The 23939-nt window shown below is 40.3% G+C and overlaps 1 protein-coding gene and 1 long non-coding RNA gene across 4 annotated transcripts in view; one reads left to right on the forward strand and one right to left on the reverse strand.

Moving 5' to 3' along the window:
* CLVS2 (clavesin 2) overlaps window positions 1–23939 on the forward strand; it is a 172097-nt gene that overhangs the window by 128841 nt on the left and 19317 nt on the right. The gene's annotated exons all lie outside the window — the stretch shown is intronic.
* LOC134911578 (uncharacterized) lies at window positions 3537–23501 on the reverse strand. Of its 3 annotated transcripts, XR_010176690.1 has the most exons (9): window positions 23427–23501; window positions 19978–20073; window positions 19781–19893; window positions 10638–10733; window positions 10441–10553; window positions 4753–4826; window positions 4244–4339; window positions 4047–4159; window positions 3537–3807 (listed from the first exon to the last, which is right to left on the reverse strand). It is a non-coding gene; the product is annotated as an uncharacterized LOC134911578 (long non-coding RNA). The 3 variants fall into 3 exon arrangements; XR_010176691.1 differs by lacking the exon at window positions 10441–10553; XR_010176692.1 differs by lacking the exons at window positions 19781–19893; window positions 19978–20073; window positions 23427–23501 and adding an exon at window positions 14089–14163.

Raw genomic sequence — 23939 nt, forward strand, 5'->3', positions numbered from 1 at the left:
ACTTTAACTATTACCTCTACTATGGAATAACAGCAAATCTCTTTTTGCACTTTCTATCAACTATAAAACTTGGCAAACAGGAATAGTGATATACGAAATTTGAAAAAGAAATACAGATAGATGTATGCGTGCGTGTATACGCAAGACAGAAGAAAAATAAAACAGTTTTAAAAGACACAAGCGTTTTGTTCTTACTTCCGGATCCCGGATTCCTTCAGCACTCTTTATCTAAGCGAAGCAGACGCTTATCCAATCAGCACTGCAAGGAATATGATCCCGCCCTTTGCTGATGGATAATGTCTGCTGATCTACCTAGTGCAGATATGAGAAGGATAGGACGAGTCCCCAATTGACAATGCTAAATTCCCTTGTCGTATAAACAACCCTTTATGAAGTCTAAGAACACTGTACGCTGTTTACTTAAGAAGTACCGTAATGGTACGCTAGTTGCGTAACGATCGCTCAGCCGTAGGCGAGACGCTCAAGCGTCACGTTCGCTCACGGCCCAGCGATCACAGGACACGTTATTGGCTATGACTAAAGTAATGATTCGCTATGGCGTAGCGGACGCTCGAGACCACGAGGAGATCACCAGCGGCGCAGACGCTCACAACGCTATACCTTTATGTCTAAACCTTATACCAATGAAATACACGGAATACCTTAATGTGAATACAGGGTGTAAGTGCAACCTTGTGTAACCTGACTAACTACAAAGCTGCTTGAGCGTCACCGACGCTCAAGTGAACACTTAACACTATAGAAAATACACAGATACTGGTTTAGGTTCCAAAGCCTATTAACTGTATTATATCTAGTATACTTGTAAAAAGGGGATAACAGTACAAATGATACACTACAATATAACAGAGACTTCCTAACCACAGAACTAAACAATACTATCTAATACAATACAATACTAGTCTAGGGGAGATACGAGAGAGAGAGAGAGAAGGGAAAGAGAGAGAGAGAGAGAGACGGAGAGAGATGAGAGAAATTGGCTCACAGAAAGACAATGATAACGGAGAGAAACTTACGCACAAGGGTAAACGATCGCATGCGCCTGGACATCCAGCACCCGATTTTCAGCAATGAGAACCGTTGAAGAGTGAGAGCTGGATGTGGTCGGCCTGCCTATTTATGCCCCACACACAATGCAATCCTACAGTCCCTACAATCCCATTGTCCATTGGACGTCGGAATTCGGCCCTGCATCATAACAAAAGGTCATAGGTTGATTCATACAGGTGGGCTGTGACGATTTCCAACAGCTCAGGTGGGTGGGGAACTAGGTTTCCCGCCGCATACCTGAGTATGAGTAAATAGTAGAAATGGACATAAACTTCTTATGTCCATAACTATTCGCACGAGCGATTAATACGCTCCAAACCAACACCGGAATATTGCTAATTAAATACTCCTCCGATGGGTACCAAACGCTGCTGTATGATTCCTGTTAGACCCTTCGTACGATACAAAGAGGGATTCCTTAGCTCAGGGACCTTCTATATTAACCAAACTTTCAGAAACTATCAAAGGGACCATGATCTATAAACTACATTAATTGTGAAAATATGTAACGAATGAGTCGCACGCTACGACTACATAAACTCTACCGTAAATACGCATACCGCGCCTGCGAGTGCACGCTATTGCGGGTATGCGCCTTCACGGGAGAGCGTACGCATGCGCAGCACGGACCAGTGTGCGGTGCAAATATGGCAACGTGCATAGAGACATTTTTCTGACTTTGACACACAAGATGGTGGCTAGGCCATGTGGCTAGGCCAAAATGGAGGACAGACAATGCGGTTCCTTTGTCACAAAGAAATCACACTCTATACAGGCACCAAGAGTAACTTTAGGCCTGAGTTTAAAAAGTATACAAAATTTCTTAGCATGCTAACACAGCTATATTATGGCTATGCAGCAACTTTTAAATGTACTTTAAATCTACTTAACAGATAAACAATCCAATCTGAATCAAACACAATATGACTTTATTGAACTTTGTTTTGCAACAATAAAAATACGCTTAAGCATTTTAAATATTGTGAGAAACACACTGTCCCTTGAATTTCATATCAGCGGCCTACTGGTAACACAAAAGAACACACGGATATGATTCGTCAGCGTCGGGATGCGTCCACCGCTAGCTGGTCGATCACAGCCGCGTTTGTAATGTACAGTGCATCATTAAGAATGTGATATCGCGGACGTAGCCCTCATCTGTAAATGTCAAATTGCTTTCTAACAAATATTTAAAATGCCAACTCTAATATATACTGTGGACGCTTGCGCATCTTATTACCATGTGCTATGAATGTGTGCTATACATCGCAAAACACTACATCCCATAAGAGAAAACAATACACCCACACATTATCTGAGTACCAAAGCTCATTGATGTATATTTGTTATCAAAAGGATATGTATTCAATATATCACAATGTACAGTATATATATATATATATATATATATATATATAGTTACATGGTTACAATTACACAGTAAGCAGTTATCACAAACTAATTCAAATACATACATGGCCAGCAATACATCACCATATTTTGTTCAAATGCTCACTATGCTCCATATCACTCTCTCTCTCTCTCAGTAAAATAATGCAGCCACTAGACAGGCAGCATCTCCACCATCATCTGGGACAAAAAGAACACCCCGCTCTTGTGTCTGCAATCAGCTATATACTATGTATTTTGGGGGAGTGCACAGACTAGTCTAGGGGAGGGAACTTTCTCATTCATGATGAGTCACTGGTCAGTTCATATGCAAGCAAGGTCCAGCCTTGATGGTGTAATTACAGAAGATAGCCACTGGTCAGGCATGCTGTCTTCCAGGAAATCCATTGTTCTAATAAGAGTGACTTTAGCTTTCATACATTTAATCATATCTACTAATGGCATTGTGCTACAACTTAATAACATGCATCAAATGAATGTACACATTAATCTGGTTACTATGACTCCAAGCATGACATGTCCATCTTGCTCTGCTCCAATAATACACATACATGACGTTACTCCATTATATAATTTAAAACATTATGATGTCTGGCGCTTGATATGTTCAAATTATGTGCTGTATGAAATATGTGTTGAATCTATCTTTGTGGCATGTCTGTGTAAATGCGTATGTTACCATATATTGCTGTGCTCGCTGCGCGTATTTGCAAGCATAGCGACTCATAATGTGTGGAGTCTGTATGTTCACTCTATGTAATATTTTTTTTTACTTCGACAATATATATATATATATATATGTATATATCCCCCACAAACACTCTCCTCCTGCGCTAATTGGTTTCAAAATAGGCAATTAGGTATAGCTATCTCTAGGATGGGCTGCCTGGTTCCTCTGAGTTCCTTGTTAGGAGGAACTGAGCAAAGAAAATAGAGTATAGAAAAAGAGGAAAAACGGCGCCCCAGGGGTTTACAAATACCCTTATACAAAGACTATTGCTTAACAGGATTTGCAATCAATATTTATACAGGTTTTTAAAACACATAACGGACTGTACTTTTCATAAAAATTTATTAAAACAATTATACAGAAACATGAAGTATATCAATCATTATTACATGTACATTATGATGTAGTTTCTCCTACAGAAATCCATCAATGGGATATGGAGGAAAGAAGGCAACCTTTCTGTTGTATCCTTATTCTTCCTCATTAAATATTCGGAGATAACATCAACAAGAAATACAGTAACCCAACGCGTTTCATCTAGGAACTAGACTTCATCAGGGGTAATTTAAATCAGGGGTCATCAGGGGTAATTTCATCTAGAAATTATAGAACAACCATTCAATAAAATATATGAATACATGAAAATACATAAAAATACATAAGAAAATGTACAAACAATCCAAAAGAACAGTCCGAAAAAACAACAAAGATGGGCAAGACAAGGAAAAAATCGAAAACATGGAATGAGCAGTTGATAATCTCACATAATTAGAAGAGACTTTAAGATGTTATTCATAAATATGGTCCACCGAAAAGGATTTTATGTTAGACATACCTTAGATAATAATGTCTATCCAAAAGAGTGATAGGCCTAGATCATTGGCCGAATAGGTTCATACGTGGGCTTCCAAACATCAATGAGGCGTGAAATAAGGGCATAAAGTCAGCCTAATTGGGAATATAACAAGTTCTTGAAGGGATCTATTATCTAAATTCAATTAAACCGTAGAGGTTGAATAATGTACAACATACCTCGTGAATCTGGTAACTCAGATTACGAAGAGCTCAAAAGGGAAGCATTCGTATGAAAAAAAGAGGAATCGGCAACTTCATGCACACATGGAGGACCTAATGAGTTAATTAGCATTTGTTAGTGTCTCACCTTATCATGGTGAAAGGTATACAAAAAGGGAGGGCATCAACTCAGATACCACTCATTTCAAGAGTCACTGGTATATAAACACCTTCACATCTGAAATGTGAGGACTAGTCAGACCATAAAGATATGTTCTAGGAGATTACTATTAATCTTTCCATACATCATAGACCTTAACCTTCATTTGAAAAATAAAAATGGGTGTGTATTACCTCTAGTCTAATTTTTCTGTCTTTTTAGACTAGAAGTATAAAATTAATTACTTCTATATGAAGCACATGTGCTGATGAATCTGCATCTTATCAATGAAGACTCTATTCACTATTGTAATTAATCTATTAACATTAAGATTCCACAAGCACAAAATACATTAATCATAACATACCTCAGAAGTCACAATACAGGTGAAAAATGCAGAAATCTATACAGAGTCCTTATGGTATCCTATGGATATGATACCTAGAGGATTTAATTGTATAACAACAGTTAGGACCTATGTTAACTAAGTCCCAATCTGAGAACACATGTGTATAATCACACTAATTAAAACCAATTGACCCAGGGATATATGGAAACAGACAGCAAATACTCCAAAGAAACCACCACTTAATTACCAACAGGTGGACAATGAAAGGAAGCTGTGCTAGGAGTATAAGATTGCACAGCCCAGCATGAAGGCTTAAAAATAAAAATATATATATCAGCAATTTAACAAAGTATGAATACATATGTGTGTAAAAAGAAATCCAGCATCAACTTAAGCTAAATAGAGCCTGGTGTAGAATGTCATAAAGACAAGTTTTCCTTACCTTCCAAATAGTGATCAGCAGTGAGCCAGTGATCATGCAATGAAGCATGGAGGCTAAGTGCATGTTTATATAGAAGGAACTTTGATGACCTCACTTCCTTCAGTGATACTAATTAGTGTTTAAATGACTGTGAATAACTAGTATTATGAAGTAAAAAAGGGGATCTTTATAAATCCCCTATAGCAATGTAAGTATATAATTATTTTACAACTAGTGAAAATTACCATAAACCTAAACTTAAGTCACATATAATTTAATTAATTGGCTTTCCCAAAATACCCTGTTGTGGCTAGTATCTATGTGAAATAAATGTGGTTCTGATTGACAGCTAACGGAGCCTATAGAGAAGTGAATGGGAGTGGAGGCGGGACATAAACTTTTCACACTTATTCTAATTGGTGTCCGTCAGGACAGGCCTCCCCAGCAAGGCGACTTCGGTTGCCCATAGCAACTCCAAACGCGCTGCACTCAGTTGCGCCGACGCTGGAGCTGAAAGCCCCATCATCAGGCGCCACGGGCTGTTAGTCAGACCGGGAAGTCAGGGAGACTGACCGCGTCACGTGACCGGAAGACGTTGGGACGAGACGGCTTGCGTTCCGTCACCATGGTGACCCTTACGTCCTCAGTTCCTCAATAGGAGTCACATTCTGTGGGACACCCACAGATTGTATCAATCGGCAACAGTGACTTATAAGTACATCATACATCCATAAATGCGCTGTTTAGATAGATTCATAAGGAACTATGAGTATTTAACTCAAAATATAGTTGTACTGTTAGTCTTATTAGATCTCACTATATACAGAAGGAACTTTGTAGAATAGCAGTAATATGAATTCTCTATACGTGACAATAAGTGGTAAATTAGCAAAATATCTAAGGAATCAATTGAAATATTGATATTTGTTAGTCTTAAAATGACATAATAGACAAGGCTCTATTTTTACAGAATTTTTTTTTTTTTTAGTATACACACCATTTGACAAATTAACACCTAACAATTGTAAATGAATAATTAATGTGATGGTAATCATAAGGACCTCCTACTGGTCGACATATTATTGGTTCTACAGATCCCTAACCAAGGCTCAGAGAGGTAAACTAGACACCTATTGGCTATTAACAAGCTGAATAAGGACAGGTCTAAAGAAATCTCAGGGAGGAAAGAAAGAGAAAAAGAAGAAAATGGATTTCACTTTCTATAAAAAGCAGGTCATATCTATATTCTCGTTGAGCCCATGCGGAATAAGCGTATTCAATGTGTAAATCCAATATGATTCTCTTTGGGCCAAGCGTATATCTCTATCCCCACCCCTTTTACTTTCCTGAATATGATCTAGGACTGTAAACGTCAACTCCTGAATATCTGAGTTGTGGTATTCTTGGAAATGTCTGGGGAGGCTGTGGTTCTGGACTTTATTTTTGATATTCCGCAGGTGTTCTTGAATTCTTATTTTTAGACTTCTCTTAGTCTTACCGATATACGAAAGCTTACAGGTACAGCAGATTTTGTAAATGACGTAAATCGTGTTACAGGTAACAATTGACTTCAACTTATGAGTTCTCATTCTTTCGTCTTTCCAGCAAAAGGCTTTCTTATCAATATGTCGACAGCATATACATCTATTACAGGGAAATAGCCCTGTTCGTGACATTAAAGGGTGTTTAGCAGTATTATCACTGATTGGTTGGCAGGGATGTAGTTTACTGGGTGCCAGAATATTCTTAAGGTTATTAGACTTCCTGAATACCATATTAGGTCTTTCTGATAGATGTGGTCCAAGTATAGGATCCTTACGTAGCAGATGCCAGTGTTTATTCAAAATGTGTCTGATTTTCCCATTTTCTTGATTGTATTGTGTAATGAAGGGTCTCTCATTCTTTAGATGGTCCTTAGTTTTTCTTTCGGTTGTGAAAAATCTGTCTCTATCTAACTCGGATGCCCGAATTTGATCCCTACGTAGCTCGGAACCTTCATATCCCCTATCAATGAACTGTTCTACTAATGCAGAGGATTGTTCCCAGTAGCTGACCATGTTGTTACAATTTTTTCGCATTCTAGTAAACTGTGAAAAAGGTACTGTTGTCTTCCATCTAGTGAGATGGCAACTGTTACGTGGTATGAAACTGTTGGCATCGGTTTCTTTAAAATGGGTTTTTGTATTCAGTAATCCATCTGCATCAATGTTAAGGAGGATATCAAGATAATCTATCGTTGAAGGATGTTGCTTGTATGTGAACCTCAGATTATAGGGGTTATCTTGGATACAGGAGATAAAACTGACGAGTGTCTCTAGTTGACCGTCCCAAATTAGGATCAAATCGTCGATGTATCTTTTATTGAACTTAATGTTAGAATGTTTAAACTTCTCCTTGGTATATATGTACTCCTGTTCCCACTGGTCCATATAGATGTTAGCATACGATGGGGCAAACTTGGTCCCCATCGCGGTCCCCTGTTTCTGAAGGTAATACTGTCCTTCAAACTCAAAGTAGTTTCGATGTAAAACAAACCAGATACCTTCTATTAAGAATTCCCTCTCGTCGTTAGAAACGCTGTCATCGTCCATAAGAATTCTCTCAACTGCTTTTAATCCCTTAGAATGTGGAATGGAGGTATAAAGGGCTTGCATGTCGATTGTTACCCATCTGTACGACGGGAGCCACTGTAGTTCTCTCAAGTTCATAAGGAGACTGGTAGAATCCTTCAAATACGATTGTTGTCTTTTCACGTATGGTTGTAATTTGATATCCAAGAAGTGCGACAGGTTGGAGGTTAAGGAATCCACACCTGCCACTATAGGTCTACCTGGGGGAGGGGTTAAACCCTTATGCACTTTTGGTAAGTGGTAAAAGACAGGAATCTTAGGTTTTTTGTTGTATATATATTCGAATTCCTCTTTAACTATTACCTCTTTCTTCTTAGCCTCATTCAGCAGGATGTACAATTCTTCTATGAACTTCTCTGATGGATCCCCCTTTAATAGCTCATAAGTGGATGTATCTGTGATTTGTTTCAATGCCTCTTCAACATATGCGTTTCTTTCTTGAATGACTACAGCTCCTCCCTTATCAGCAATTTTAATAACTATGGTGTCATCCTTCTTAAGTTGTTTAACCGCTAGTCTTTCTTGAGCTGTGAGGTTATCACAAAATGTATAATTTTGAAGTTTCAATTTCTTGAAATCTTCTTTGACTGAGTCAAAGAAGTAATCAATGTGGCTACCCCTAGATTCCACTGGATAGTATCCAGAGGGGGGTGCAACTAAGGGTTTGGTTTTGGGCTCGTGGGTCAATTTTTGTACTGGATTCTTCAAGAAGTGTCTTTTTAAAGTGAGAGTACGAATGTACTTATTGAGGTCTACGAAAAGATTGAATTTATCCACGTGCTGATTAGGGGCGAACTTCAAACCCTTATTTAATACTGCTGCCTGTGCGCTTGATAGTTCCTTTTTGGAAAGGTTGATGATGCCTGATTTAGAGGTTCCTGTAGGAAGTTGATTGCTCTTCTTTTTTTGTTGTTGGGCGATTTTTCTTCCCCCCCTTGTGCCTCTTCTCCTGGGTTGAGATGTCTTTTTATTCCTTGTGGAGAGTCTAGGCGGGTATGGAGATGTTCCCTTTCTTGGCGATACGGTAGACCTGTGTTCATTCTTGTCCCTAAAAAAGCCCTCCTTTTAGGGGAGACTGGCCTTAAAAGGTCATATCTATTGTAATATGAGTGTCTCTCATGAAAATTAATGGGGGATAATTGTGTACGGTAAGAAGATTTTCTTCCATATCTTTGTCCAGGTGATTGATTGGAACTCCTTCTCCTTCCATAGTAGTTCCTTTGTTTAGGGCGTTGCCTAGGGGCAAAATTGCGTCTCTGTTGGAAAACTTCATTCTCATAATCCTCCTGGGCTCTCCTCCTTCCTTTTTGTATTTGATATTCATTGGAGTCTTGCTTATTGGGGCCACTTCCCCAGTCATGTATTTTCCCATTAGTATAATCAGTTTTATCTCGAGCAAACTTTTTTTGTTTGCGCAGAATGATCTCATTCTCTAGAGAGTCTAATTTATACTGCAAATCTGCCACGTCCCTTTTGAAATCTTCATCTTCATTAAATTTAATGAGTACCAACTCTAGTTTACCCAGTTCGACCTCTAATCCTTCTAGTTCTTTCTTCCTCTCTGTTACGATAAGCTCCACCAGTTTAGTGGCACTTTCATCCAAAATCCTATTCCACTTATCATTAAAGTCCTCACTCAGTGTTCCCATTACAGGTGTCTTATTGAGCCTTAGGCCTCTAGGGATTCGGCCTACTTTCAGGTATTTTTCAAGTGTGATGAGATCATACCAGCTTTTTAGCTCTCTGGAAGCTAGTTTCTCCATTCTATTGAGTAAATGATAATACTGTTCATTATCCTCTTCGGTTTGTTCCATGTCTTGCACATCCTCCAAGAAAATGGTTCTACATTTTTGACTCCTACTTTAACGATCGTTAAATAGAGGCATAATGCCCAGCTGCAACGGAAAGTACCTAACAAAAATAGTTAAACTCCACAAACACTCTCCTCCTGCGCTAATTGGTTTCAAAATAGGCGATTAGGTATAGCTATCTCTAGGATGGGCTGCCTGGTTCCTCTGAGTTCTTTGTTAGGAGGAACTGAGCAAAGAAAATAGAGTATAGAAAAAGAGGAAAAATGGCGCCCCAGGGGTTTACAAATACCCTTATACAAAGACTATTGCTTAACAGGATTTGCAATCAATATTTATACAGGTTTTTAAAACACATAACGGACTGTACTTTTCATAAAAATTTATTAAAACAATTATACAGAAACATGAAGTATATCCATCATTATTACATGTACATTATGATGTAGTTTCTCCTACAGAAATCCATCAATGGGATATGGAGGAAAGAAGGCAACCTTTCTGTTGTATCCTTATTCTTCCTCATTAAATATTCGGAGATAACATCAACAAGAAATACAGTAACCCAACGCGTTTCGTCTAGGAACTAGACTTCATCAGGGGTGCGTCTAGAAATTATAGAACAACCATTCAATAAAATATATGAATACATGAAAATACATAAAAATACATAAGAAAATGTACAAACAATCCAAAAGAACAGTCCGAAAAAACAACAAAGATGGGCAAGACAAGGAAAAAATCGAAAACATGGAATGAGCAGTTGATAATCTCACATAATTAGAAGAGACTTTAAGATGTTATTCATAAATATGGTCCACCGAAAAAGATTTTATGTTAGACATACCTTAGATAATAATGTCTATCCAAAAGAGTGATAGGCCTAGATCATTGGCCGAATAGGTTCATACGTGGGCTTCCAAACATCAATGAGGCGTGAAATAAGGGCATAAAGTCAGCCTAATTGGGAATATAACAAGTCCTTGAAGGGATCTATTATCTAAATTCAATTAAACCGTAGAGGTTGAATAATGTACAACATACCTCGTGAATCTGGTAACTCAGATTACGAAGAGCTCAAAAGGGAAGCATTCGTATGAAAAAAAGAGGAATCGGCAACTTCATGCACACATGGAGGACCTAATGAGTTAATTAGCATTTGTTAGTGTCTCACCTTATCATGGTGAAAGGTATACAAAAAGGGAGGGCCTAAACTCAGATACCACTCATTTCAAGAATCACTGGTATATAAACACCTTCACATCTGAAATGTGAGGACTAGTCAGACCATAAAGATATGTTCTAGGAGATTACTATTAATCTTTCCATACATCATAGACCTTAACCTTCATTTAAATAATAATAAAAATGGGTGTGTATTACCTCTAGTCTAATTTTTCTGTCTTTTTAGCAGGGGCGGAACTCTCGGAGGCAGCGGAGTCCGTTGCCGCCGGGCTCCTGGCCATGAAGGGGGCACGGCACCTACAGCTACAGCTGCTCCGTTGTCCTCCGACCCCCGCTCCGTTCCCACAGGACATTTCCGTAGTGCAGCAGGAGCTGCTAGAGGAGCAGCCGACGGACGAACGAGCGCAGCGCCTATTAGCATCAGCGGCGCTCGCTCCTCCTCCTGTCTGTGCTCTCTGCTGCTGTGTGCTCTGGCCTGGGTCGCAGATATCACGTGACCCAGAGCCGCCGCACGCCGCCCAGGACACCTAAGAGCCGCTAAGCCGCCAGGAGAGAGTGCAGGATAGCGGCGCTGACAGACTCCTGAAAAGTAAAGTACCAGTATGTACTGTACATCTGCAAGCACTTTTGGGGGGGAGAGAGAGGGGGGTAGGAGACATAGTGCTACCACATGATTTTATAAAAGCTATATAATATTATTTTTATATATAATATATGCAATCATCTAAAAATGCAGAACACCAAATAAGACACAGTCACAGTGGCATAACTAGCATCACTGTCACAATGTCTTATTTGGGGTGCCGTATTCTTAGATGATTGCTAGTATTTTGTTATAAGCAGATGCCCAACTACTTTATCCCACTATTCACTTGCTGTTGGATTAGGGTGGTCTTCTGGTTGCCGGCGGTCGGGGTCCCGGCGACCAGCAGACCGGCGCCGGAATCCTGACCGCCGGCAAACAGACATCTTTTCTCCCTCTTGGGGGTCCACGACCCCCCTGGAGGGAGACGCGTGCCACCGTGCTCGCAAGGGGCTCATGTACGCTCGCCCAGCTGTCGGTATGCTGGTTGCCGGGACCCCGACCGCCGGCAAACCATATTACACCCGTTGGATCCTTCATTGGAGTGCCACACCTCTATCCACCTATCCATTTCTTCATTTTGAAGGCTGTAAGTTTAAGTGGCAGTGCTAGACCCACCTTTTGTCTATGGGGTCAATTCTATTCAGCGACAGTTGAATAGCGCCGGGAGTTAGCTCCCGTCACTATTCAATTCAGCTCAAGTTAAGTCGGCGAAGGCCTGTTCTCGCCGACTTAACAGGTTGAATTGTTGGGAGAACGGGCATTCTCCGACTTAACTCCCCGATGCGATGCTGATTCCCAACAGAATCAGCCTCGCGCGGCAGCACTTTTGTCGGGTTTCTTCTCTCATCCCCCGGGGTTGAGAGAAGAATTCCTGACAATTGGTGTCACTTGGCGCTGTATTGAACTCCCGGCGCTATTCAACTATCGCTGAATAGAATTGACCCCAAACTATGTGTGTGTGTGTATATATATATATATATATATATATATATATACAGATACAGCATGGACCGGCACTCCCACTGTTTCAAACAATTGCCCCGGTGCCCTCTGAGAAAATGGTAGTTATACACTGCCCTTTTGTATGTATATATATATATATATATATATATATATATATCTATCATGCAGCCCCTGTCCTGATGCTCGTGAGTGCCTTTGCTGACATTTAGACTCCTCAAGTCTGGGGGAATTAATACCTCCTGTGATGGATGTCTTTACCCCATACACGCTGTTTTGTTTATGTATGAACACCTTCATGATGGATGTCTATTCCTCTATGTATAATGTCCTATTCCAGTCCACTTTCTGCATATGGGCTTTGAATTAGGCATCGATATGTGTATATATATGACTCTGGATGCTGCTATATATTGCTCGTCTTGAGAAAGATTCTGTGTCAGAATCGAAACGTCGACATTTGGAGCTATCACATTGAATATTAAAACATTGTTGTACCAGAATTGGACTTATTTCATGGTTTGGAGAGTGCCTCCCCCTCATTGGGATTTTTTCTATATTTGTGGACTCACCGTTTCAGTGCATTTCCACTGAGTGCACCCCACTGATGTTATTGACTTGATGAGAGTGCAGGCTTAAGTGCATATACACACACACACACACCCCAAAGAACCGGCACTCCAATTATTACATATGCTTTGCTGGTGCTATCACATATACCGTGGTTCATATATACACTTTCTGCGGTGCGGCACTCGGCATAAAAAGTAGTCAGCAGACTTGGATATAGATAACAACGTTTCAGTGTTTTTTTTATTGCACTATCATGAGGCTGACAAAGACCTTTGTTAACCTGATGATAGTGTAATAGAAGAAGCACTGAAACATGGGCCCTCATTCCGAGTTGTTCGCTCGCTAGCTGCTTTTAGCAGCATTGCACACACTAGGCCGCCGCCCTCTGGGAGTGTATCTTAGCATAGCAGAATTGCTAACAAAAGGTTAGCAGAATTGCGAATAAATAATTCTTAGCAGTTTCTGAGTAGCTCGAGACCTACTCCTACACTGCAATCAGCTCAGCCCGTTTTGTTCCTGGTTTGACGTCACAAACCCGCCCTGCGTTTGGCCAGCCACTCCCCCGTTTCTGCAGACACTCCAGCGTTTTGTACTCCTGTGCGCACTGTACTCCTCCTATATTATACAGCTGCTCCCCAGTCCTCCCCACAATTAAGCAATAAAGCACAATCAATCAAGTTCAACAATAAACGGAGAGGACGCCAGCCACGTCCTCTCCCTAACATTTCCAATGCACGAGTGAAAATGGCGGCGACGCGCGGCTGCTTATATAGAATCCGAATCTCGCAAGAATCCGACAGCGGGATGATGACGTTCGGGCACGCTCGGGTTAACCGAGCCATACGGGAGAATCCCAGTATGCCTCTGACCCGAGGAACCGAACCCGCTCATCACTAATATATATATATATATATATATATATATATACACACACACACACGCGCGCACATACATACATATATTTATCTTAATATAGGAAATAGGGGGGCAGCAATATTTATCTTGCCTCCGGGCGACTGTGACGAACTTACGCCACTGCTTTTTAGACTAGAAGTATAAAATTAATTACTTCTATATGAAGCACATGTGCTGATGAATCTGCATCTTATCAATGAAGACTCTATTCACTATTGTAATTAATCTATTAACATTAAGATTCCACAAGCACAAAATACATTAATCATAACATACCTCAGAAGTCACAATACAGGTGAAAAATGCAGAAATCTATACAGAGTCCTTATGATATCCTATGGATATGATACCTAGAGGATTTAATTGTATAACAACAGTTAGGACCTATGTTAACTAAGTCCCAATCTGAGAACACATGTGTATAATCACACTAATTAAAACCAATTGACCCAGGGATATATGGAAACAGACAGCAAATACTCTAAAGAAACCACCACTTAATTACCAACAGGTGGACAATGAAAGGAAGCTGTGCTAGGAGTATAAGATTGCACAGCCCAGCATGAAGGCTTAAAAATAAAAATATATATATCAGCAATTTAACAAAGTATGAATACATATTTGTGTAAAAAGAAATCCAGCATCAACTTAAGCTAAATAGAGCCTGGTGTAGAATGTCATAAAGACAAGTTTTCCTTACCTTCCAAATAGTGATCAGCAGTGAGCCAGTGATCATGCAATGAAGCATGGAGGCTAAGTGCATGTTTATATAGAAGGAACTTTGATGACCTCACTTCCTTCAGTGATACTAATTAGTGTTTAAATGACTGTGAATAACTAGTATTATGAAGTAAAAAAGGGGATCTTTATAAATCCCCTATAGCAATGTAAGTATATAATTATTTTACAACTAGTGAAAATTACCATAAACCTAAACTTAAGCCACATATAATTTAATTAATTGGCTTTCCCAAAAATACCCTGTTGTGGCTAGTATCTACCGTATGTGAAATAAATGTGGTTCTGATTGACAGCTAACGGAGCCTATAGAGAAGTGAATGGGAGTGGAGGCGGGACATAAACTTTTCACACTTATTCTAATTGGTGTCCGTCAGGACAGGCCTCCCCAGCAAGGCGAATTCGGTTGCCCATAGCAACTCCAAACGCGCTGCACTCAGTTGCGCCGACGCTGGAGCTGAAAGCCCCGTCATCAGGCGCCACGGGTTGTTAGTCAGACCGGGAAGTCAGGGAGACTGACCGCGTCACGTGACCGGAAGACGTTGGGACGAGACGGCTTGCATTCCGTCACCATGGTGACCCTTACGTCCTCAGTTCCTCAATAGGAGTCACATTCTGTGGGACACCCACAGATTGTATCAATCGGCAACAGTGACTTATAAGTACATCATACATCCATAAATGCGCTGTTTAGATAGATTCATCAGGAACTATGAGTATTTAACTCAAAATATAGTTGTACTGTTAGTCTTATTAGATCTCACTATATACAGAAGGAACTTTGTAGAATAGCAGTAATATGAATTCTCTATACGTGACAATAAGTGGTAAATTAGCAAAATATCTAAGGAATCAATTGAAATATTGATATTTGTTAGTCTTAAAATGACATAATAGACAAGGCTCTATTTTTACAGAATTTTTTTTTTTTAGTATACACACCATTTGACAAATTAACACCTAACAATTGTAAATGAATAATTAATGTGATGGTAATCATAACGACCTCCCACTGGTCGACATATTATTGGTTCTACAGATCCCTAACCAAGGCTCAGAGAGGTAAACTAGACACCTATTGGCTATTAACAAGCTGAATAAGGACAGGTCTAAAGAAATCTCAGGGAGGAAAGAAAGAGAAAAAGAAGAAAATGGATTTCACTTTCTATAAAAAGCAGGTCATATCTATATTCTCGTTGAGCCCATGCGGAATAAGCGTATTCAATGTGTAAATCCAATATGATTCTCTTTGGGCCAAGCGTATATCTCTATCCCCACCCCTTTTACTTTCCTGAATATGATCTAGGACTGTAAACGTCAACTCCTGAATATCTGAGTTGTGGTATTCTTGGAAATGTCTGGGGAGGCTGTGGTTCTGGACTTTATTTTTGATATTCCGCAGGTGTTCTTGAATTCTTATTTTTAGACTTCTCTTAGTCTTACCGATATACGAAAGCTTACAGGTACAGCAGATTTTGTAAATGACGTAATTCGTGTTACAGGTAACAATTGACTTCAACTTATGAGTTCTCATTCTTTCGTCTTTCCAGCAAAAGGCTTTCTTATCAATATGTCGACAGCATATACATCTATTACAGGGAAATAGCCCTGTTCGTGACATTAAAGGGTGTTTAGCAGTATTATCACTGATTGGTTGGCAGGGATGTAGTTTACTGGGTGCCAGAATATTCTTAAGGTTATTAGACTTCCTGAATACCATATTAGGTCTTTCTGATAGATGTGGTCCAAGTATAGGATCCTTACGTAGCAGATGCCAGTGTTTATTCAAAATGTGTCTGATTTTCCCATTTTCTTGATTGTATTGTGTAATGAAGGGTCTCTCATTCTTTAGATGGTCCTTAGTTTTTCTTTCGGTTGTGAAAAATCTGTCTCTATCTAACTCGGATGCCCGAATTTGATCCCTACGTAGCTCGGAACCTTCATATCCCCTATCAATGAACTGTTCTACTAATGCAGAGGATTGTTCCCAGTAGCTGACCATGTTGTTACAATTTTTTCGCATTCTAGTAAACTGTGAAAAAGGTACTGTTGTCTTCCATCTAGTGAGATGGCAACTGTTACGTGGTATGAAACTGTTGGCATCGGTTTCTTTAAAATGGGTTTTTGTATTCAGTAATCCATCTGCATCAATGTTAAGGAGGATATCAAGATAATCTATCGTTGAAGGATGTTGCTTGTATGTGAACCTCAGATTATAGGGGTTATCTTGGATACAGGAGATAAAACTGACGAGTGTCTCTAGTTGACCGTCCCAAATTAGGATCAAATCGTCGATGTATCTTTTATTGAACTTAATGTTAGAATGTTTAAACTTCTCCTTGGTATATATGTACTCCTGTTCCCACTGGTCCATATAGATGTTAGCATACGATGGGGCAAACTTGGTCCCCATCGCGGTCCCCTGTTTCTGAAGGTAATACTGTCCTTCAAACTCAAAGTAGTTTCGATGTAAAACAAACCAGATACCTTCTATTAAGAATTCCCTCTCGTCGTTAGAAACGCTGTCATCGTCCATAAGAATTCTCTCAACTGCTTTTAATCCCTTAGAATGTGGAATGGAGGTATAAAGGGCTTGCATGTCGATTGTTACCCATCTGTACGACGGGAGCCACTGTAGTTCTCTCAAGTTCATAAGGAGACTGGTAGAATCCTTCAAATACGATTGTTGTCTTTTCACGTATGGTTGTAATTTGATATCCAAGAAGTGCGACAGGTTGGAGGTTAAGGAATCCACACCTGCCACTATAGGTCTACCTGGGGGAGGGGTTAAACCCTTATGCACTTTTGGTAAGTGGTAAAAGACAGGAATCTTAGGTTTTTTGTTGTATATATATTCGAATTCCTCTTTAACTATTACCTCTTTCTTCTTAGCCTCATTCAGCAGGATGTACAATTCTTCTATGAACTTCTCTGATGGATCCCCCTTTAATAGCTCATAAGTGGATGTATCTGTGATTTGTTTCAATGCCTCTTCAACATATGCGTTTCTTTCTTGAATGACTACAGCTCCTCCCTTATCAGCAATTTTAATAACTATGGTGTCATCCTTCTTAAGTTGTTTAACCGCTAGTCTTTCTTGAGCTGTGAGGTTATCACAAAATGTATAATTTTGAAGTTTCAATTTCTTGAAATCTTCTTTGACTGAGTCAAAGAAGTAATCAATGTGGCTACCCCTAGATTCCACTGGATAGTATCCAGAGGGGGGTGCAACTAAGGGTTTGGTTTTGGGCTCGTGGGTCAATTTTTGTACTGGATTCTTCAAGAAGTGTCTTTTTAAAGTGAGAGTACGAATGTACTTATTGAGGTCTACGAAAAGATTGAATTTATCCACGTGCTGATTAGGGGCGAACTTCAAACCCTTATTTAATACTGCAGCCTGTGCGCTTGATAGTTCCTTTTTGGAAAGGTTGATGATGCCTGATTTAGAGGTTCCTGTAGGAAGTTGATTGCTCTTCTTTTTTTGTTGTTGGGCGATTTTTCTTCCCCCCCTTGTGCCTCTTCTCCTGGGTTGAGATGTCTTTTTATTCCTTGTGGAGAGTCTAGGCGGGTATGGAGATGTTCCCTTTCTTGGCGATACGGTAGACCTGTGTTCATTCTTGTCCCTAAAAAAGCCCTCCTTTTAGGGGAGACTGGCCTTAAAAGGTCATATCTATTGTAATATGAGTGTCTCTCATGAAAATTAATGGGGGATAATTGTGTACGGTAAGAAGATTTTCTTCCATATCTTTGTCCAGGTGATTGATTGGAACTCCTTCTCCTTCCATAGTAGTTCCTTTGTTTAGGGCGTTGCCTAGGGGCAAAATTGCGTCTCTGTTGGAAAACTTCATTCTCATAATCCTCCTGGGCTCTCCTCCTTCCTTTTTGTATTTGATATTCATTGGAGTCTTGCTTATTGGGGCCACTTCCCCAGTCATGTATTTTCCCATTAGTATAATCAGTTTTATCTCGAGCAAACTTTTTTTGTTTGCGCAGAATGATCTCATTCTCTAGAGAGTCTAATTTATACTGCAAATCTGCCACGTCCCTTTTGAAATCTTCATCTTCATTAAATTTAATGAGTACCAACTCTAGTTTACCCAGTTCGACCTCTAATCCTTCTAGTTCTTTCTTCCTCTCTGTTACGATAAGCTCCACCAGTTTAGTGGCACTTTCATCCAAAATCCTATTCCACTTATCATTAAAGTCCTCACTCAGTGTTCCCATTACAGGTGTCTTATTGAGCCTTAGGCCTCTAGGGATTCGGCCTACTTTCAGGTATTTTTCAAGTGTGATGAGATCATACCAGCTTTTTAGCTCTCTGGAAGCTAGTTTCTCCATTCTATTGAGTAAATGATAATACTGTTCATTATCCTCTTCGGTTTGTTCCATGTCTTGCACATCCTCCAAGAAAATGGTTCTACATTTTTGACTCCTACTTTAACGATCGTTAAATAGAGGCATAATGCCCAGCTGCAACGGAAAGTACCTAACAAAAATAGTTAAACTCCACAAACACTCTCCTCCTGCGCTAATTGGTTTCAAAATAGGCGATTAGGTATAGCTATCTCTAGGATGGGCTGCCTGGTTCCTCTGAGTTCTTTGTTAGGAGGAACTGAGCAAAGAAAATAGAGTATAGAAAAAGAGGAAAAATGGCGCCCCAGGGGTTTACAAATACCCTTATACAAAGACTATTGCTTAACAGGATTTGCAATCAATATTTATACAGGTTTTTAAAACACATAACGGACTGTACTTTTCATAAAAATTTATTAAAACAATTATACAGAAACATGAAGTATATCCATCATTATTACATGTACATTATGATGTAGTTTCTCCTACAGAAATCCATCAATGGGATATGGAGGAAAGAAGGCAACCTTTCTGTTGTATCCTTATTCTTCCTCATTAAATATTCGGAGATAACATCAACAAGAAATACAGTAACCCAACGCGTTTCGTCTAGGAACTAGACTTCATCAGGGGTGCGTCTAGAAATTATAGAACAACCATTCAATAAAATATATGAATACATGAAAATACATAAAAATACATAAGAAAATGTACAAACAATCCAAAAGAACAGTCCGAAAAAACAACAAAGATGGGCAAGACAAGGAAAAAATCGAAAACATGGAATGAGCAGTTGATAATCTCACATAATTAGAAGAGACTTTAAGATGTTATTCATAAATATGGTCCACCGAAAAAGATTTTATGTTAGACATACCTTAGATAATAATGTCTATCCAAAAGAGTGATAGGCCTAGATCATTGGCCGAATAGGTTCATACGTGGGCTTCCAAACATCAATGAGGCGTGAAATAAGGGCATAAAGTCAGCCTAATTGGGAATATAACAAGTCCTTGAAGGGATCTATTATCTAAATTCAATTAAACCGTAGAGGTTGAATAATGTACAACATACCTCGTGAATCTGGTAACTCAGATTACGAAGAGCTCAAAAGGGAAGCATTCGTATGAAAAAAAGAGGAATCGGCAACTTCATGCACACATGGAGGACCTAATGAGTTAATTAGCATTTGTTAGTGTCTCACCTTATCATGGTGAAAGGTATACAAAAAGGGAGGGCCTAAACTCAGATACCACTCATTTCAAGAATCACTGGTATATAAACACCTTCACATCTGAAATGTGAGGACTAGTCAGACCATAAAGATATGTTCTAGGAGATTACTATTAATCTTTCCATACATCATAGACCTTAACCTTCATTTAAATAATAATAAAAATGGGTGTGTATTACCTCTAGTCTAATTTTTCTGTCTTTTTAGCAGGGGCGGAACTCTCGGAGGCAGCGGAGTCCGTTGCCGCCGGGCTCCTGGCCATGAAGGGGGCACGGCACCTACAGCTACAGCTGCTCCGTTGTCCTCCGACCCCCGCTCCGTTCCCACAGGACATTTCCGTAGTGCAGCAGGAGCTGCTAGAGGAGCAGCCGACGGACGAACGAGCGCAGCGCCTATTAGCATCAGCGGCGCTCGCTCCTCCTCCTGTCTGTGCTCTCTGCTGCTGTGTGCTCTGGCCTGGGTCGCAGATATCACGTGACCCAGAGCCGCCGCACGCCGCCCAGGACACCTAAGAGCCGCTAAGCCGCCAGGAGAGAGTGCAGGATAGCGGCGCTGACAGACTCCTGAAAAGTAAAGTACCAGTATGTACTGTACATCTGCAAGCACTTTTGGGGGGGAGAGAGAGGGGGGTAGGAGACATAGTGCTACCACATGATTTTATAAAAGCTATATAATATTATTTTTATATATAATATATGCAATCATCTAAAAATGCAGAACACCAAATAAGACACAGTCACAGTGGCATAACTAGCATCACTGTCACAATGTCTTATTTGGGGTGCCGTATTCTTAGATGATTGCTAGTATTTTGTTATAAGCAGATGCCCAACTACTTTATCCCACTATTCACTTGCTGTTGGATTAGGGTGGTCTTCTGGTTGCCGGCGGTCGGGGTCCCGGCGACCAGCAGACCGGCGCCGGAATCCTGACCGCCGGCAAACAGACATCTTTTCTCCCTCTTGGGGGTCCACGACCCCCCTGGAGGGAGACACGTGCCACCGTGCTCGCAAGGGGCTCATGTACGCTCGCCCAGCTGTCGGTATGCTGGTCGCCGGGACCCCGACCGCCGGCAAACCATATTACACCCGTTGGATCCTTCATTGGAGTGCCACACCTCTATCCACCTATCCATTTCTTCATTTTGAAGGCTGTAAGTTTAAGTGGCAGTGCTAGACCCACCTTTTGTCTATGGGGTCAATTCTATTCAGCGACAGTTGAATAGCGCCGGGAGTTAGCTCCCGTCACTATTCAATTCAGCTCAAGTTAAGTCGGCGAAGGCCTGTTCTCGCCGACTTAACAGGTTGAATTGTTGGGAGAACGGGCATTCTCCGACTTAACTCCCCGATGCGATGCTGATTCCCAACAGAATCAGCCTCGCGCGGCAGCACTTTTGTCGGGTTTCTTCTCTCATCCCCCGGGGTTGAGAGAAGAATTCCTGACAATTGGTGTCACTTGGCGCTGTATTGAACTCCCGGCGCTATTCAACTATCGCTGAATAGAATTGACCCCAAACTATGTGTGTGTGTGTATATATATATATATATATATATATACAGATATTGCATGGACCGGCACTCCCACTGTTTCAAACAATTGCCCCGGTGCCCTCTGAGAAAATGGTAGTTATACACTGCCCTTTTGTATGTATATATATATATATATATATATATATATATATCTCTATCATGCAGCCCCTGTCCTGATGCTCGTGAGTGCCTTTGCTGACATTTAGACTCCTCAAGTCTGGGGGAATTAATACCTCCTGTGATGGATGTCTTTACCCCATACACGCTGTTTTGTTTATGTATGAACACCTTCATGATGGATGTCTATTCCTCTATGTATAATGTCCTATTCCAGTCCACTTTCTGCATATGGGCTTTGAATTAGGCATCGATATGTGTATATATATGACTCTGGATGCTGCTATATATTGCTCGTCTTGAGAAAGATTCTGTGTCAGAATCGAAACGTCGACATTTGGAGCTATCACATTGAATATTAAAACATTGTTGTACCAGAATTGGACTTATTTCATGGTTTGGAGAGTGCCTCCCCCTCATTGGGATTTTTTCTATATTTGTGGACTCACCGTTTCAGTGCATTTCCACTGAGTGCACCCCACTGATGTTATTGACTTGATGAGAGTGCAGGCTTAAGTGCATATACACACACACACACACCCCAAAGAACCGGCACTCCAATTATTACATATGCTTTGCTGGTGCTATCACATATACCGTGGTTCATATATACACTTTCTGCGGTGCGGCACTCGGCATAAAAAGTAGTCAGCAGACTTGGATATAGATAACAACGTTTCAGTGTTTTTTTTATTGCACTATCATGAGGCTGACAAAGACCTTTGTTAACCTGATGATAGTGTAATAGAAGAAGCACTGAAACATGGGCCCTCATTCCGAGTTGTTCGCTCGCTAGCTGCTTTTAGCAGCATTGCACACACTAGGCCGCCGCCCTCTGGGAGTGTATCTTAGCATAGCAGAATTGCTAACAAAAGGTTAGCAGAATTGCGAATAAATAATTCTTAGCAGTTTCTGAGTAGCTCGAGACCTACTCCTACACTGCAATCAGCTCAGCCCGTTTTGTTCCTGGTTTGACGTCACAAACCCGCCCTGCGTTTGGCCAGCCACTCCCCCGTTTCTGCAGACACTCCAGCGTTTTGTACTCCTGTGCGCACTGTACTCCTCCTATATTATACAGCTGCTCCCCAGTCCTCCCCACAATTAAGCAATAAAGCACAATCAATCAAGTTCAACAATAAACGGAGAGGACGCCAGCCACGTCCTCTCCCTAACATTTCCAATGCACGAGTGAAAATGGCGGCGACGCGCGGCTGCTTATATAGAATCCGAATCTCGCAAGAATCCGACAGCGGGATGATGACGTTCGGGCACGCTCGGGTTAACCGAGCCATACGGGAGAATCCCAGTATGCCTCTGACCCGAGGAACCGAACCCGCTCATCACTAATATATATATATATATATATATATATATATATACACACACACACGCGCGCGCACATACATACATATATTTATCTTAATATAGGAAATAGGGGGGCAGCAATATTTATCTTGCCTCCGGGCGACTGTGACGAACTTACGCCACTGCTTTTTAGACTAGAAGTATAAAATTAATTACTTCTATATGAAGCACATGTGCTGATGAATCTGCATCTTATCAATGAAGACTCTATTCACTATTGTAATTAATCTATTAACATTAAGATTCCACAAGCACAAAATACATTAATCATAACATACCTCAGAAGTCACAATACAGGTGAAAAATGCAGAAATCTATACAGAGTCCTTATGATATCCTATGGATATGATACCTAGAGGATTTAATTGTATAACAACAGTTAGGACCTATGTTAACTAAGTCCCAATCTGAGAACACATGTGTATAATCACACTAATTAAAACCAATTGACCCAGGGATATATGGAAACAGACAGCAAATACTCTAAAGAAACCACCACTTAATTACCAACAGGTGGACAATGAAAGGAAGCTGTGCTAGGAGTATAAGATTGCACAGCCCAGCATGAAGGCTTAAAAATAAAAATATATATATCAGCAATTTAACAAAGTATGAATACATATTTGTGTAAAAAGAAATCCAGCATCAACTTAAGCTAAATAGAGCCTGGTGTAGAATGTCATAAAGACAAGTTTTCCTTACCTTCCAAATAGTGATCAGCAGTGAGCCAGTGATCATGCAATGAAGCATGGAGGCTAAGTGCATGTTTATATAGAAGGAACTTTGATGAC

Source organism: Pseudophryne corroboree, chromosome 4 (genome assembly GCF_028390025.1).
Source record: "Pseudophryne corroboree isolate aPseCor3 chromosome 4, aPseCor3.hap2, whole genome shotgun sequence".
NCBI lineage: Eukaryota > Metazoa > Chordata > Amphibia > Anura > Myobatrachidae > Pseudophryne > Pseudophryne corroboree.